Raw genomic sequence first — 17,453 nt, 5'->3', positions numbered from 1 at the left:
TTGGAGGAAACACATACAGATTCAAAAAGGCAGGAGCCTATGTCAATTCCGTCAGACATCCCACCTATCAATCCACCAGAATACCAAATGGAGGACTGTGCACCTAAGTGGAAAGAAATAGAGCAAGCTGTGAAAAAAGCAAGGGCTTCATCATCTCCAGGGCCTAATGGAGTTCCGTACAGAGTGTACAAGAGTGCTTCAGGAGTTCTACGAATTCTGTGGAAATTGATGAAAGTGGCATGGGAAAAACAGGTTGTACCAAGAGCATGGCGCCGAGCAGGTGGAGTCTTTATACCTAAAGAAAAAGATTCTACAAGCATCAGTCAGTTTCGTCCCATTTCCCTATTAAACGTAGAAGGCAAGATTTTCTTCAGCATTATTGCTCAGAGATTGTCAGCTTACCTATTAAAGAACTGCTTCATTGACACTTCAATACAAAAAGCGGGCATTCCAGGTTTCCCAGGTTGCTTAGAACACATCAATGTGATCTGGCAACAAATTCAATCAGCTAAAAAGGAGAGGAAGGAGCTCCATGTGACATTCCTGGATTTGGCTAATGCATATGGTTCAGTGCCACATGAACTACTTTGGGCAGCATTTGATTTTTTCAGTGTACCGATGACAATAACAAATTTAGTGAAAGCCTATTTTGGAGATTTGCAATTCAGTTTTTCAACTTCAGAATTCAGCACTACATGGCAATGCCTAGAGGTTGGAATAATGGCAGGATGCACCATTTCTCCACTGGCTTTTACCATGGCAATGGAAGTAATCATTAGGGCATCAAAATGGGTAGTAGGAGGAGAGCGCTTGGCTTCTGGAATGCGACTACCACCAATTCGAGCATACATGGATGACATGACAACCATGACTACAACAGTAGCCTGCACTAATCGATTATTGGGCAAATTAACCAATAACATTGAATGGGCACGAATGCAATTCAAGCCCACTAAATCAAGGAGCATCTCTATAATTAAAGGCAAAGTAGTAGATAAAACATTCTTCATTAATGGTGAGGCAATACCAACAGTGTCTGAGAAGCCAGTGAAGAGTCTTGGGAGATGGTACGACGGGGATCTAAAGGACACAGTTCGTGTGGGAGAAGTTAGACAACAAGCAGTGGAAGGGTTGAAGAGCATAGACAGCTGCGCTCTACCAGGTAAACTAAAACTCTGGTGCTTTCAGTTTGGTCTACTGCCGAGGTTGCTGTGGCCACTGACTGTGTACGAGGTTTCTTTGACAACAGTAGAGAAGCTGGAAGCTTTAATCAGTTCATACATCAGGAAATGGTTGGGAGTTCCACGCTGCCTCAGCAGAGTGGGACTTTATGGTAAAGGAATACTGCAGCTACCAGTCTCTGCTCTAACCGAGGAGTTTAAGTGCGCCAAGGTCAGACTGGAAATGACATTAGTAGAGTCACGCGATAAATGCGTAAGGGAGGCAGCACCTGTGTTGAAAACTGGAAGAAAGTGGGCGGCAAAGAAAGCTGTGGAAGATGCAAAGGCTGCCCTTCGAATTGGTGATATCATGGGACAAGTTCAGCATGGAAGAGGGGGTCTTGGTTTCAGTTCAACTCCTCCTACATGGCACAAGGCGGCCCCAGCTCAAAGGAGGAAGCTGGTAGTCAACGAGGTGCAAAAGCAGGAGGAGAGGATGAGGTGTATAAAGGCCATTTCCCAGGCCAAACAGGGAGAATGGATGAGATGGGAGAGCGTGGAACAACGCAAGATTGGCTGGCAAGACCTATGGTCAATGGAACAGAGCAGGATCAGTTTCCTCATCAGGTCAACATATGATGTTCTCCCATCACCACAGAACCTAAACCTCTGGGTAGGAGAGGATCCCTCATGTGCTTTGTGTTCATCACCTGCAACATTAAGGCACATTTTGACAGGATGTAAGGTGGCTCTTAGCCAAGGACGGTTTACTTGGCGCCATGACCAGGTGCTGCGATGTTTGGCCTTAGCATTGGAAGACAAGCGTAACATGACCAATAAGTTGCCACCTGTTCCATCAAAACATTACACACAAAAGACAACATTCCTCCGCCCAGGAGAGCAACCACCAAGAAAAGGTGTTAAAACCAATCCTCGCCCAGGACAACTGGAAGCTGCTAGAGACTGGAATATGCTGGCAGATGTTGGTCAACGGCTTATTTTTCCACCTGAGATTGCCACCACTAACCTTCGACCAGATATTGTCTTGTGGTCTGGATCAGCACGCCTTGTTCACCTGGTAGAGTTAACAGTGCCATGGGAGGATGCTGTAGATGAGGCGTATGAGAGGAAGAAACTGCGGTATGCTCAACTAGCCACTGAAGCGGAACAGCGAGGATGGAGAGTTCGGGTTTACCCAGTGGAAGTGGGTTGTCGAGGATTTGTGGCACACTCTACAACCCGGTTTCTCAGAGACGTCGGATTCAGTGGCCAAGAGTTGCGTCGCACAGTGAAGAACTTATCTGAAGCAGCAGAGAGGAGCAGCAACTGGCTGTGGTTGAGACGGAAAGATTCTGGCTGGGGACAGGTAAGTAAGCTGGGCTGAGTTGAGTGGGGGACGGAGGGGGGTGATGCTGGGACGCCAGAATCACCGTCGAGCCCTCTTGAGGTGTTGTGGGCTAGTCGACGAAACACTGAGGATGGAAGGTGCCCACTTGAAAACCCCAGAGATGTACCCTACTTAGCTCAATCCAGACGGTTGTCATGCTGATGCGCTGGGGAGGCCGCACTTTGGTTGATCCCCGGAGCCAGCATCGCAGCCGTTGTGTGTGCTGATGCGCCAGGGAGGCAAAATAAGCTGATCCCTGGAGCCAGCATTACACTTCAGCCATTAACACCAGACAGAAGGATATCTACATCATCATATGGAAGGAAACGTAAATGGATGGAGACACACATGGATCACATTAGTTTACTGTAAAGCTACGTCTTAGTTGGTGCTTATCTTGGCGAGAGCCGAGTTCAAATCAGCATGAAGTTTTAACATCTACTCTCGTGTAATGGAAATCATAAATCTCCATTTCTTAATAATGGACTTTACTGTGCTCTGGTGGATATCACTGTGTAACAATTTTTTTTTTTTTTTTTTGTTCCTGGGTAGTAAGTGTTATTTCCTAATTGCTTATGCCTCAAAAGTATAGAAAATGGCTATTATTCCCCACAAACTTTGCTTTTGTGACCAGGACAGTGATATTTTGAAATTTACCTATTTTCCAGAACATTCCAGATAGATTCAGTGCTGAGTAAACTTGGAGTAACTTCTAGAACTTTCCAGTAATATAAATAGTAATATAAATACAGGGGCCTTAAGCCCACCAGTTCAGTTTAGTTCCAGCTGCCTAAGTGGATACATATCTGCATTTTTCTGAGATGGCATCAAGGTCATAGGAGACTTCAAAATGGTGGCATTCCTGATGGGTCTCCAAGGCGGTTTTACCAAGTTTCCCTGCTATCTTTGCCTTTGGGACAGCAGGGACACCAAGGCGCACTACCACAGGCGGGACTGGCCACAGCGGACTGAGTTCTCTGTGGGGAGGAACAACGTCAAGTGGGAGCCACTGGTGGACGCCCGGAAGGTGCTGATGCCACCACTGCACATCAAATTGGGCCTTATGAAACAATTTGTCAGAGCTCTAGATAAGGAGTCGGCAGCCTTCAAGTACCTTCAAGACTTCTTCCCTAAGCTGTCTGAGGCAAAGGTCAAAGCCGGTGTCTTCGTTGGACCACAGATAAAGAAGATCCTGGAGTGCAATGAATTCCCCAAGAAGCTCACTAGTAAGGAGAAAGCGGCTTGGAACAGCTTTGTTGCAGTGGTTCGGGGCTTCCTGAGCAATCACAAGGCCGAAAACTATGTGGAGCTGGTTGAGACTCTGGTGAAGAACTACGGCACAATGGGCTGTAGGATGTCCCTCAAAGTCCATATCCTTGATGCTCATCTTGATAAATTCGAGGAGAACATGGGAGCGTACTCGGAGGAGCAAGGCGAGCCCTTCCACCAGGATATACTGGACTTTGAACGCCGCTACCAAGGACAGTATAACGAGAACATGATGGGAGACTACATTTGGGGGCTGATTCGTGAAAGTGATTTACAGTATAACCGTAAATCTCGAAAAACTACTCACTTCTAAATCTTCTGTAGTCATTTTTGTATTACTTTAGTATAAATACATGTTAATTTGGATTCATATGTTGTTTTTTCTGATGAAAAGACACAAATTCGCCCGTTTTCTCATTGGAAATAAGTAAATTTCAAAATATCACTGTCCTGGTCACAAAAGCAAAGTTTGTGGGGAATAATAGCCATTTTCTATACTTTTGAGGCATAAGCAATTAGGAAATAACACTTACTACCCAGGAACAAAAATTGTGTTACATAGTGTATTCAATGTCTTGGAAATGTTCTTATATCCTACCCCTGATTGGTGCTTTTGAAGAACCTTATTCCTGATTTGCTTTGAATGTTCCTTCATCTTCATGATGTAGTTTTTGTTAGGAAATGTACTAATCAATTGTGGGACCTCCCAGAGACAGGTGTATTTAACCTGAAATCATGTGAAACAAATTAATTGCACACAGGTGGACTCCATTCAACTAATTATGTGACTTCTAAAGACAATTGGTTGCACCAGAGCTTATTTAGGTGTGTCATAGCAAAGGGGGTGAATACTTATGCATTCAGTTATTTTCTGTTTTATATTTGTAATTAATTTACGACAATTTGTAGATTTTATTTTTCACTTTGACATTATGGACTTTGTGTTGATCAGTGGCAAAAACACCTAATTAAATCCATTTTGATTCCATGTTGTAACACAATAAAATGTAGAAAAGTCCAAGGGGGGTGAATACTTTTGAGAGCCACTGCATATATATATATATATATATATATATATATACACACACACACACACACACACACACACACACTGAGTGTACAAAACATTAGGAACACCTGCTATTTCCATGAAATAGACTGACAAGATGAATCCAGGTGAAAGCTATGATACCTTATTGATGTAACCCGTTAAATCCACTTCAATCACTGTAGATGAAGGGGAGACAGGTTAAAGAAGGATTTTTTAAGCCTTGACACAATTGAGACATGGATTGTGTACTGTATGTGTGCCATTCAGGGGTAAATGGGCAAGACAAAAGATTTAATGGGTATGGTAGTAGGTGCCAAGCGCGCCGGTTTGAGTGTGTCAAAAACTGCAATGCTGCTGGGTTTTTCACGTTCAACAGTTTCCCGTGTGTATCAAGGTTGGTCCACCACCCAAAGGACATCCAGCCAACGGCAGGCCAGTGGTCGAAAATGGCTCATTGAGGAAAGAGGCCAAAGGAGGCTGACACAAATTGTGCAGAGCAACAGACAGGCTACAGTTAGTCAACTGACAGTCCAGTACAACATTGGTGCCGACAGACCAATAAAAGAATGCACAATTCGTCGAACCTTGACACGAATGGGGTATGACAGCCAACGACTTAACAGAGTTCCACTTCTTTCAGCAAAATACAAGAAACTGTGGTTGCAGTGGGCTAAGGAATGAAAACACTGGACACTGAAGGATTGGAAAAACATTGGCTGGTCTGATGAATCCCGGTTCCTGCTGTTTCACGCTGATGGGAGGACTAGGGTATGGCGAAAACCACATGAGTACATGCATCCATCATGCCGTGTGTCAACATTGCAGGCTGGTGGCGGTGGTGTGATGGTGTAGGGTGTGTTTTCATGGCACACATTGGGCCCCTTGATAAAAGTGGAGCCATGTTTAAATTCCACAGGATATCTGAACATCATTGCCAATCAGGTGCATCCCTTCATGGCAGCAGTGTATCCATCTGCGAATTGATATTTTTCAGCAGGATAATGCCCCATGCCACAAGGCTAGGATTGTCCAGGAATGGTTCCACGAACATGACAGTGAATTCAGCTTACTGCAGTGGCCTGCCCAGTCACCAGATCTCAATCCAATTTAGCATCTGTGGGATGAGATGGAACGAGCTATTCGGAGTAGAGATCCACTACCAGCCAACTTGACACAACTGTGGGAAGCACTGGAGTCAACATGGGCCAGCATCCCTGCGGAACGCTTTCTACACCTTGTAGAGTCCATGCCCCAGCGAATTGAGGCTGTTCTGAGGGCAAAATGGGGTGCAACTCAATATTAGGAAGGTGTTCCTAATGTTTTGTACACTCAGTGTATTATATATATATATATATATATATATATATATATATATATATATATATATATATATATATTGTGAAAGAATGGTAGTGTGGTGCTACTGGACTCTGGTATTTTCTTCCCAAGGACTGGAGTGAACTCGTTACGTATTCAGGTAATTACTTTTATTTACAATATTTACACAAGATTATATCAATCAGAAGCGTTTATCTTCCCATGTACGGGCTGCTAACTACCTCACTTCTTCTCCCCTCTCTATACTACTGCGAGATGACCAGACTGAAACAGGCTTTGCCTGTAGAATGTCCCGATTCTGCACAACAGGAAGGTTGAGGTTGGGCTCCCTCAGGTGGAGTGAGTCAGGAACACCGGTAAATTGTGGTTGGGCTCCCTCTGGTGGAGTGAGCCAGGAACACAGGTAAGTTGTGGTTGGGCTCCCTCAGGTGGAGTGAGCCAGGAACACAGGTAAGTTGAGGTTGGGCTCCCTCTGGTGGAGTGAGCCAGGAACACAGGTGAGTCGAGGTTGGGCTCCCTCTGGTGGAGTGAGCCAGGAACACAGGTGAGTCGTGGTTGAGTTCCCTCGGTTGATTATCTCCTGAAACACAGAAGAACAGAGAGCAGCCCCCTCTGGTAGAGTGGGCCCGGACCACAAGCAAGGGAAGTGCAAGATGTTCAGTAGTCTCCTTGCTACCTCCAGGTTCCAGAACAAGCACGGATGAATATTGACTTCCTTGAAGCGGAATGATGTCACACTTGTGCTATCACTGCAGTGACTGTTTAAAAGCCACCTTCCAACAGTAATAAACAATGTTCCAATACCACGTCTCGTGCTTCACTTTCTTGACTAGTAAACACTTCCTACAATACCGTGCAGATCGCTGCTCCTACAGCTAGAAACCAAATGGTGTCTAAACAGTCCTGATCATAGAAACAATACACTTGGTAGAACAGTTCGCTGCTCCTGCTGCCAATGAACCAAACAGTGTTTAAACCAGTCCTGGTTATAGCAATAATACTCTTAGTTGAACAGATCGCCGTGACTGTGCCACGTAGGTACCCAAGCTAACCCCATGGGTCACGTACTAGCCACAGCTTAGGCAGCCGACAACACAGTGGTTTAATAAATCATAACAACGAAACAAAACCAAACAAATCCAAAAACAAAAGGCTGCCTCACCAAGAGGAAAGAACGCACTGTCTTAAACTTTCACGAAATAACTACGACTGAAATTTAAAGCACTTACTATCGCTTTCCAATGATATTGGAGACTCCAGAGTTTACGCAGGCAGGACAATCGGGCCGTGTTCCCCACAATCACACTTCCCCCGATTGTTCTCCCCTGCTCCCTTTTAAACTCTCTAACCCTGCCTCACTAATTTGCGCTGAGGTTTCTGGGGTGTGTAGTTTTTCTTCAGAGACGCCATTCCTTAAAGGTGTCCCTGCTCTTTCTTCACTATATATATATATATATATATATATATATATATATATATATATATATATATATGGATGATATATAGAAATTGGCCCCTTTTTAATATATTTAAAATATATTTCAGCCTGTAATCCATATAAAATAAATATATGGATTACAGACTAAAATATGCTTTAAATACATCCCATATATTTTAAATATATAAAAATGGGCCAATTTCTATATATGAAAAATATAAGGATCATACTTTCATTTTACCATATATTAAAAATATGTGTTTGTTCCATAAGGGTTATTTTGATTTATAGTTTGTGAACCTTTACTTTGACTCTTACGCCATTTTATTTTGTGTTTGTTATTTTGAAAAGTCTGTTTATTTATTTATTTATTTTTAATGTAGTCATTGCCAATTATTTGTTATTATTTTCTCCCCAAATTTAAATGGCCAGTTTTTTTTAGGCTCAGCTCACCGCTACCACCCCTGCGCTGACTCGGGAGGGCGCAGATGAACACACGCTGTCCTCCGAAGCGTGTGCCGTCAGCCGACCACTTTTTTTCACACTGCGGACTCACCATGCAGCCACCCAAGAGCTACAGCGTTGGAGGACAACGCAGCTCTCGGGCAGCTTACAGGCAAGCCCGCAGGCGCCCGGCCAGACTACAGGGGTCGCTGGTGCGCGGTGAGCCGAGGACACCCTGGCCGACCTAGCCCTCCCTCCCCCCGGGGGCGCTCGGCCAATTGAGCACTGCCCCCTGGAAGCTCCCGTCCTCAATCGGCAACAGAATAGCCTGGACTCGTACTAGCGACGTCCAGACTATAGGGCACATCCTGCACTCCACGTGGAGTGCCTTTCCTGGATGCGCCACTCGGCAGCCCCCTATATTTTTTTACTTTATTAAATAAATATACGTGCAGCAGCGCTGTTTTGCCCGCACCTCCCTTTGTGTTGACTACTACTTCCTGAACCTGACGTCACCCACACACACCACCCGAGCCATCTTTGTGACACTGACACTGTATTTTTTTTTACTGACATCATTTTAAAAAAAAAAACACAAACAATAAAATACATTATAAAATAGGCTAGTTTTGTGTACTTACATTTCTTTAGGTCTTATTTACTTCTTATGGTCACACATGGACACATTTGCAGGCTGTATCATTTGCTTTGTTCGTCTGAAGCTAGTGCTGTTTTTAAAAGCAGTCTTGATAGTCCGAATTCCATTCAGAATGTCTGTAGGCAATTGATTTCTTACGTCTGTTTTTACAAGATTCATCTGAGAAAAAAAAACTTGTTTTAATTCTGCAGTACTGTGTGGCACAGCCAACATATTAATGGCAAACTTGGCAAATGTAGGAAAACGTGGCTCTCCGCTAGGTATAAACAAGAGCGCAATTTTGTGCTAGTTTTCAACAACTGCCAGATCTCCAAGATCCGTCAAGTCAGTCATCACTGCATAAATTTCATCTAGGCTATCCAGCATAGTTCCACTAACAAAAAGGCATTGCAAGCTGGACAATGTCTCCCAAGCTCGCTGTGCTTTGGCTACCTGGTTGAAGAACGCATATACTCATTTCAGCACAGTGTTGTCAATTGGTATTCTTCTTTTAATACTTTTAACTGCCATCACATAAGGTGTAGGTATATGTCATTCGAGCTCATTCGGGGCTTTCAGTACCGATTTGTAAAAATATTTCTAATGCCCCCCTTTACTGATTACATTCTTCTTCTTTCCGTTTCTTGTGTTTATGCTTTGCTGCCCCTGAAAGAGACATTGTTTGCTGTATTCAAGCAAAATCAAACTAACTGACCTGGAATTTACTTGTGTTGCCGCGCGAAAGTAAGTTCCGAGTCAGCCAGTTTGTTTTTGTGTGAACACAAGTGAGATACACTGCCTTAATTGAAAGTCAGCTGCCTATAAGGGCTGTCAATTAAATTTATTTAACACACGTTAATCACACTCTTCTGTCTTGTTCCTCTTAGCATACTGTAATTAATTTCTTGGGGCAAAGATCATATAAACACACATTGTCAACGTCCCGGTCTGTACGCACAGGATACTACCTCGCAGTGAAGTCTTAATAAAAAGCGTGCGCTGTGTAACTATACATCCAAAATGAAAATCATTTTATGTTGCAACAAAGCTGGAAACTATATTGATTGTTTGAAACAAGGAGTAACGCAGGCATATCTTTGTCGTGAATATAGGTTATCAAAAAATACTTTTTTGGCTAGTTCAGCAAAAAAAAAAAAAAAAAAAAACAATTTGAGAATCTGATGAACTTTTCATGTCGGGATGATTTGGAATACAAGCTCAGTTTGGGATTCTTACATGTTGGATTATGATTTGGTGCACTTTGAAATGATTCATGTCAGATTGATTTTGAATAAATGTTCAGCTTCAATATTTTTAGTACATCTATACAGCTATGGCCAAATGTTTTGCAACTAGAATTTTAGGATTGAGACAATTAAAAAAACACAATAGGAGCATAATTTAGAAGTTTTATTTAACAGCATGTAATCAAAGAAACTAAAATTGTATTGCAAAAGTCTACCGGAAGCCATAATAGTAGGACAGTATTTGATGTTAGATTTCACATTTTTTGATTTGTGTCAGTTTTTCATTAAGTACATGGAAAACTACAAAACGGTATATAATTAAATATGTTAATGTATCATTATTCAGCTGGTTTCATTCGACTTTATGAAGCAAAATTAGTTCATTGTATAGGGTGATGCAAAACTTTTGACCATAGCTGTATACTGATGATTCACAAATGAGTGTCTTCCTGGATAAATAAAGTGTAATAAGAAAAACGACAATAATAATAATAATAATAATAATAATAATAATAATAATAATAATAATAATAGTTTTGACCGTGTAAACTGATTCTGATGCCCAGGAATTAAGTACATTGGCCATTGATCTTTCTTAAAGGTTACTTTACAGAAAATTGCACACATATGCAAATGATCCCTCCCTTCAGGATTTAAACCTATACTGACTTTTTGAGCATCTCTGCCACTATATCTTCAGTTAATCCAATTTATATTTGTATTTTAAAATGAATATTCCAGTTTTTCTCATAATTTAATCTAACAAAAAGACACTACCTTACTATTCAATTCTTATTTTCAGCATACTAACTGCATTTCATTAACACAGTATTTGGTTTTACTGAAATCTCTCTCTGTTTTGACAGTGCACGTTCCTTTCCTTTGAGTTCTCACCACACTGTAAAACATTTAAAATACTGTCTGCGGGAATGCAAAATGTATGAATTCCTACATCTCTGGTTGATTTATGTGAAATAATAATACACTATTTAATGCTTAAACATGGCTAGAAGCAATCTTTGGCTATCAAGATGTACAATGGAATAATGACTTCAGAAGACAAATCACCTCCTGGACTTGGGAAGCTTGTTTAAAGGTGCTGTACAGATATATTGAACTGTATGTAATTGTACCCTAACTTCAAGCTGTAGACCTATGAGGCTTGCATTGAAACAGCACAGCAAAGGCAGATAGAGTAGTGTAATCAATTTGGCTAAAATGTCTTGAAGTAAAACCAGTAAGGTTTTTTTTTTTATATTTTTTTATTGTTATTTTGTTGGGCTTTTATACGCGTATATCTGTCCACTTAAATGTCAAATACCGGTTTGTACATCCCTAGTTGCAAGAAATTAATGGAACGAGTGAATAACTGCTCCCCATGCACAAAAATAAATAAACACAAACAAAAGAGTTTAAGAAACGAAATACAGTACACTCAAAAGAAATACACAGTAAGGGTTATGGATAACATAGTTGGGTCTTAATTATCTACATGCAGTGGTAGATCTAAATACCACCACATACTGAAACAGACAGAAGAACACTAAAGGGACATTTGATTTTCATCATCATGGCAGTGTTTAGATCCACCAGGCTGATTATCAATTCAATTGTGCCCAGCTTGACCAATATATTTACTGTATTTATATACTGTACTGCCAAATACAAGCTTAAAATGTTTGCAAGGTAGGCATATATTTAAAAAAAGAAAACAAATATAGCTGAAAATTAAATTAAGTAAACTAGTGTACCATATTAAACTATTACAACTATTTTCTGAAAAGTGTGTGTTATAAAAAACAAAACAAAAAAAAAACCCATAGAACAGTGGCTACAGTATCTCTGTAGTTTTCACTAGCTAAGTACACTTTGTTGGAAAGTTGTGTCTGCTTAGTAATGTAAATGTGCCCCTTTTTTTAAAGCTTAAGCGCCTCAAGTAATCTGTGTTTTTTTCTGTTTTTAAATGTGATTTGAGTTGCTATTTTCTATGTTAATGTATTTTGTTTATGCACTGCAGTTAAAAAAATATATATTATAATGAACAATTAATAAAGTTTTATGTTAAGAAATATTTTGATTAAAGTCTTTTGAAATTTGTCCGATTTCAGCTGTTTAAACAAGAAATAATCAGAAAACTCCATACACATAAAACAGAATCCTTTTAACTGAGGAGGGTACCGTAAAATGTGTGGTTTACATGCAAACATTTAAATAAGTCTCACTATTTTGGTAGTACCTTTCCAGAAATTTGCTAGTTTTCTTCTAGGAAGATAATTTATCATTCTAAATACAAATTACCCTATTAATAATAATATGCGAGGGTATATTTAAATGTGTCTGTCAGCATTCCAATTTAGCCTTGTGCGATGACTGATATCTTGCAGCTTTCTAAAACTGAGTTTACAAAAGCTTTTAGGTTGTGTTGAAGACCTCATTTAACTACCAAATAAAATAAAGCAAAATAAACAAAAACCCTGACATATTATACAGCTACCCAATAAATAAACACCAACATTTCATAAGAGAGGACTTTGCACTAGCCATGCATTTTCTAAACATTTTTGACAGCATATATATTCAGATACATATTACATATATAATATATACAGTTTCCTACAAAAGGGTAGATTTAGCAATTATGATCCTTATGATAGTCTACGAACAGAGTTAAAATCCAGCACTTTACGTTATATATATATATATATATACATACACATATATATATATATATATATATATATATATATATATATATATATATATATTAGTAACACAGCCTCACGGCTGAGGTTCGTTTTGCCCTTTTGAAACACAGACCCAGACACCAGAATTGCACTTTAGCACTTGCGTGCACTTTTATTTACACAAACAAAAAAACAAAAACCTAACTCCCACATGGAGTACTAACTAAATTTTTTACTTTTTGCACTCTAAACTCACACATTTATGGCTATTTCGTTTACCAGTAAAACAAAAACTTTCACACACACAAAAGCTACTCAAAGGTTTCACACAATACCTTCTGTTACTGACAGCCTGTTGCCTTCTCACAAACTGCAGAATGCCCAGAACAGACATTTCTCCTTCTTTTTGGTTAATGGCCACCAAGTTTCCATCGAAGCTTATTGTCGCCACCTACTGTTTGTTTTGATTATCATTATTGTGAGCCCAACACTCCGATTCCTATATACCTGACCATACCCCTATCTATTCTATTACCATCCTAAAAAAAATATTCTGAATATTCAAAGCCCTAAACTCTTCCCCTACCTCTAATCTCACTTCCCTATATCTAGCACATTCAACCATCAGGTGTTCCACAGTTTCCATAACCCCACATTTCATACATTACCCATTCTCATGTGCTCCAATTCTATATAAATGTTCATTTAAATTTGAATGTCCTATAAACAGCCTTATTAGGTTACCTTCCTCCTGTCTATTCCCCTCATACCATCCTTCCCGCAAACTGACTTTACTTTGTGATTTATATAATTTACGCCCTTTTTCCCCCTAGTCCACATATTCTGCCTTTCATCCACTATAATTTTTTTTCTATTATTTTAGAATACTCCCTTAACCCATAATGAACATCCATACCCACATTCACTTTCTTCACTGCCATCTGCCCTCTCATTCCCCTCTATTCCTATATGCAATGGAATCCACACAAAAACCACATACAATCATAAATACACACATTTTGACACTAGATACATTACTAAAAATCTTACAGTAGTTCTCCCATACACGGTTTACCCATTTCCCCACCAGTTCACAGAAAACCCCTCTTTCCTCCTTTTCTTTAACAAACATTTCTGCCTTAATCACAGGTAGGTGTCCCTCATTAATTATTACAGCCAGGTGAATCTCATCCTGGCTCCCTCCCATAGCATTCTGGGGGATGTAGTCCATTAACCCCTCCTGGACTACATTTGTTTCTCCTCCTCCCCCTCGTCTACCACAATATATATCCAGTCCAAATGTTTAGTAATTTTCAAAATACTGATAGTAAATCTACAATAGTTTACCCTACTTGTCCACATTTCCCATTACATAATGTTCTAATAATAATAATAATAATAATAATAATAATAATAATAATAATAATAATCATAAACACCTACATCTGAATTCCACAGGGATGGTGCAAGGGATTTGCCAGTAGAATGTTGTTATATTTTTTGCTATTGTGGATCCAGTATACCAGTAGCCCATAGGAGTTTTACAAATTCTTTAGATGCTAATCCGCACCAGGGCATTTCTTTTGACTTTTGATCTGTATAAGTCCCATATTTGTTTTTTTGAACAAATTCATGGAACCAACAGGATTGTATTCTTTTCTTTTCCATGTTTTCGTTCTTGTGAAACAAAACTAATTAGGTTTATAAGATTTTACTTCAACTAACATGCATGGGGTTTCCATGCGGGTCAATTTACACGTGAAATGGCAATGCGCGTGCACATTTGGGAGAATTCAGGTTTGTGGACAAAAAAAAAACGGCCAAAGAGGGATAGGGTAAATCTCATTTACTCGTGTAAATGACGAAACACACGGGAAAATCCACGCCCAGTTTCGCATGGAAACCCGCATTTCATATGTAAATGTTAATGAGCGTGTTTATCCTTAACTATAAATATTGCAAGGGAGCTGGTCAGTTGTTACTGTGGATTCCAAGATGGCAGAAAGTAGTGGCTGATGGGCGATTTTATGGTTAGCAGTGGTGTAGTTCACCTTAATGATAATGCGGGTGGCTTTATTATTATTGTTTTTTGCTGTGTCTGGCCTGTCATGTTGTATATCTCTTGTGGGTTTACAGTTCTGTATAAAACCACTTACCATGAACTGCGTTATGCCCTTGATATAGTATTAAAGCAGCTGTTTGAGAATACCCTTGCTGTATAAACAAACACTAAAGTTAAACATGAAGAGCAAGTGAGCTGTTTAAATGTCTAACTGAATTCATTCCCGTCCTTTTTTTGATCCCAGCTATGTCCAAACTAAAGACAACGCGTGTCTGCCCTCCACGTTAATAAATACAGTTGGTGAACTGGATGTCATGATCCAGCTCGATCGCCCAAAACAGCGCAACTTCCAACAAGTTGTTGATGCCCTCTCAGAACCGACCAAATAAAATTGCAAATGAACGTATTGATTGTGTTTTATTTGTTTGCATCATTAATATTTAACACAACAGTAAATCCAACACAACTTAAAAGAAAGGAGAGAATCTCTGACAGCACGAGCCTCCTCAGATCGCTGCTGTCCAATTGAAACTGGCAGCTGAGGTAACCTTCACAGTTGCCAAGTCCGCTTATAATAAGTGGGATTGGGCTTGTTTTTGAGAGTCGCGGGTTGTAATTTGCATAAACACCCATACTCTAACATGGGTCACGTTGTGTTGGGCTTGTTTTGAAAGGCAGTGCCACTTTTTATTCTCGTGAGACTTGGCAACACTGGTAACCTTCCCTGTCTCACAGGCAGCCACTGATTCCTGAACACCTCATTTTGTTGTTGACAAGAGTTTGTGCACGATACAGCAGGCAGCGGCAATTTTGGGAATGAACTAATGCTGCACTTCAGTCTGTTTCATCAGTATCCGCCACCTCCCTTTCAAGTAGTATACACAGCATCACCTGATCCCCTGAATGAAAGGGAATATTTATATATATATATATATATATATATATATATATATATATATATATATATATATATATATATATATATATATATATAACGTCTCTGCTGGTTTTCAGCCATGGTGATCTGCAATAACTGTTGGTCAGTTTCATTTTATACCTCAGAGTTCATCGTAATATAAATTAGTTGAAACACTATTCACTACTAATGACATGACACCTCACTAATGACATTTGAAAAACAATTTGGGCAAGAGCAGTAAAACACATTATTAACCAACCAGGCACGATATATTTTGCTTTATTACAGCAGCTTAGATTTACTCGTGTACCAGTTCTCTGCGCATGGAAACCACATTTTCACAAAATTTCACTAGTAATCTTCAAAAACAGCACGAGTACTTTACGCATAGCTAATTTACATATCAACCCCCACCTTTCCCATTCATTTGCATGACGTCGGGTGAAAAGCCCGGTTTACTCGAGTAAAATAAACTGAGCGAATGGAAACCCCAAAAAGCATTTTACATGAGACATTTCTCAAGCAAATGTCTCGAGCTAAAAAAAAAAAAAACACACATGTATGGAAACTCCACCACGGTCACCAAAGCCTAGTGCTGAGGTTGGCAGCCCGCAGCAATATATGAGACCACTAGACTACATTATTATTATTAGGCTTCCAGGCCCATAGGGCTGGGAAGCCTATTGTTATTGCTGGGATTCTTCTTCTTCTTATTATTCTTTCTGCCAGAGTTGCTCGAAAACTCACCAGATTCGTTAGGTTGGTAGATGCTTATGGAAAGATGGCAAATGCTAAGTAACTTATGTCGTAGGCCACATGGTTTGGCTGCCATATTAGATTGAAAAAAAACATTTGGCCTAAATGTAAAAATGTGTCTTTTGAAAACAACTTATTGCAGAGAACTGAAAGTTGGAATAGTTGTTGAGGGATAGTCCAAAACCAACCAGTGTCCATAAGAAGCCGATAGGTTGTGTGGTATGGTAGCCATGCTGCATGACGTCAAAATTGCACGGTACAGCTATCATAATCACAAACTACAAAGATCTTCTCCCGAACCGCTAGTCCGATTGAAACAAACCCAATGGCACATATGATTATAATGTAGTTGTCTTTAAAGGGAAGTTGCTACAATAAAAAACAGCGGCCACATTGGATGACATCATCAACATACAAAACTGGCTACAAAAACCTTCGTCTCTGAAATCGCTAGTCCGATTGAACCAACAATTGGCACACATCATCCTAGTGTGATTGTCTTTAAAGGTTGTTCGAGAAGTTGCTACAATTAAAAAAAAAAAAAAAAACATGGCGGCCATGTTGGATGACATCATCAACATACAAAACTGGCTAATAACTCCTTATACAGTGCAGATAGGGCCACGGTTACTATGGAATTAATATAGTAACCCATGTATGCTCTATCAAAAAATGTCATTGCCTGTGACCTTTGACCTCTCCTAAAGGTCAAATGTAAAACTGGGTCATAACTCATAATAGAGTGCAGATAGGGTCATGGTTACTATGTAAAAATGGCATTCTGCACTATTTGCTAAAGTGTTTGGTGCTGGTACTGGTACTGGTACTGGCATTCTGCACTATTTGCTAAAGTGTTTGGTAGTGGTACTGGCATTCTGCACTATTTGCTAAAGTGTTTGGTACTGGTACTGTTAGGGAGCATCCAGAGAAGAATAAATAAAGTGTTTGGAACAAGGAACAAGCATGTCTTCTCTTGTTTTTTGCCGCCTGCAACATGCTATAGTACTATTTGCAATATACAATACAAGAGTTGTTTGTTTGTTATACTATACAAAAATGTT

At 39.9% G+C, this 17,453-nt stretch overlaps 1 long non-coding RNA gene across 1 annotated transcript; it reads right to left on the bottom strand.

The window, feature by feature from the left end:
• Positions 1-6,417: 6,417 nt before the first annotated feature.
• LOC131721547 (uncharacterized) lies at positions 6,418-13,077 on the bottom strand. The gene is made up of 3 exons (XR_009319922.1): positions 12,991-13,077; positions 8,729-8,904; positions 6,418-6,817 (listed from the first exon to the last, which is right to left on the bottom strand). It is a non-coding gene; the product is annotated as an uncharacterized LOC131721547 (long non-coding RNA).
• Positions 13,078-17,453: the final 4,376 nt, after the last annotated feature.

Source organism: Acipenser ruthenus, chromosome 3, assembly GCF_902713425.1.
Source record: "Acipenser ruthenus chromosome 3, fAciRut3.2 maternal haplotype, whole genome shotgun sequence".
Lineage (NCBI taxonomy): Eukaryota > Metazoa > Chordata > Actinopteri > Acipenseriformes > Acipenseridae > Acipenser > Acipenser ruthenus.
The sequence above is the reverse complement of the archived record's forward strand: the minus strand, read 5'-3'. Positions and strand labels throughout refer to the sequence as shown.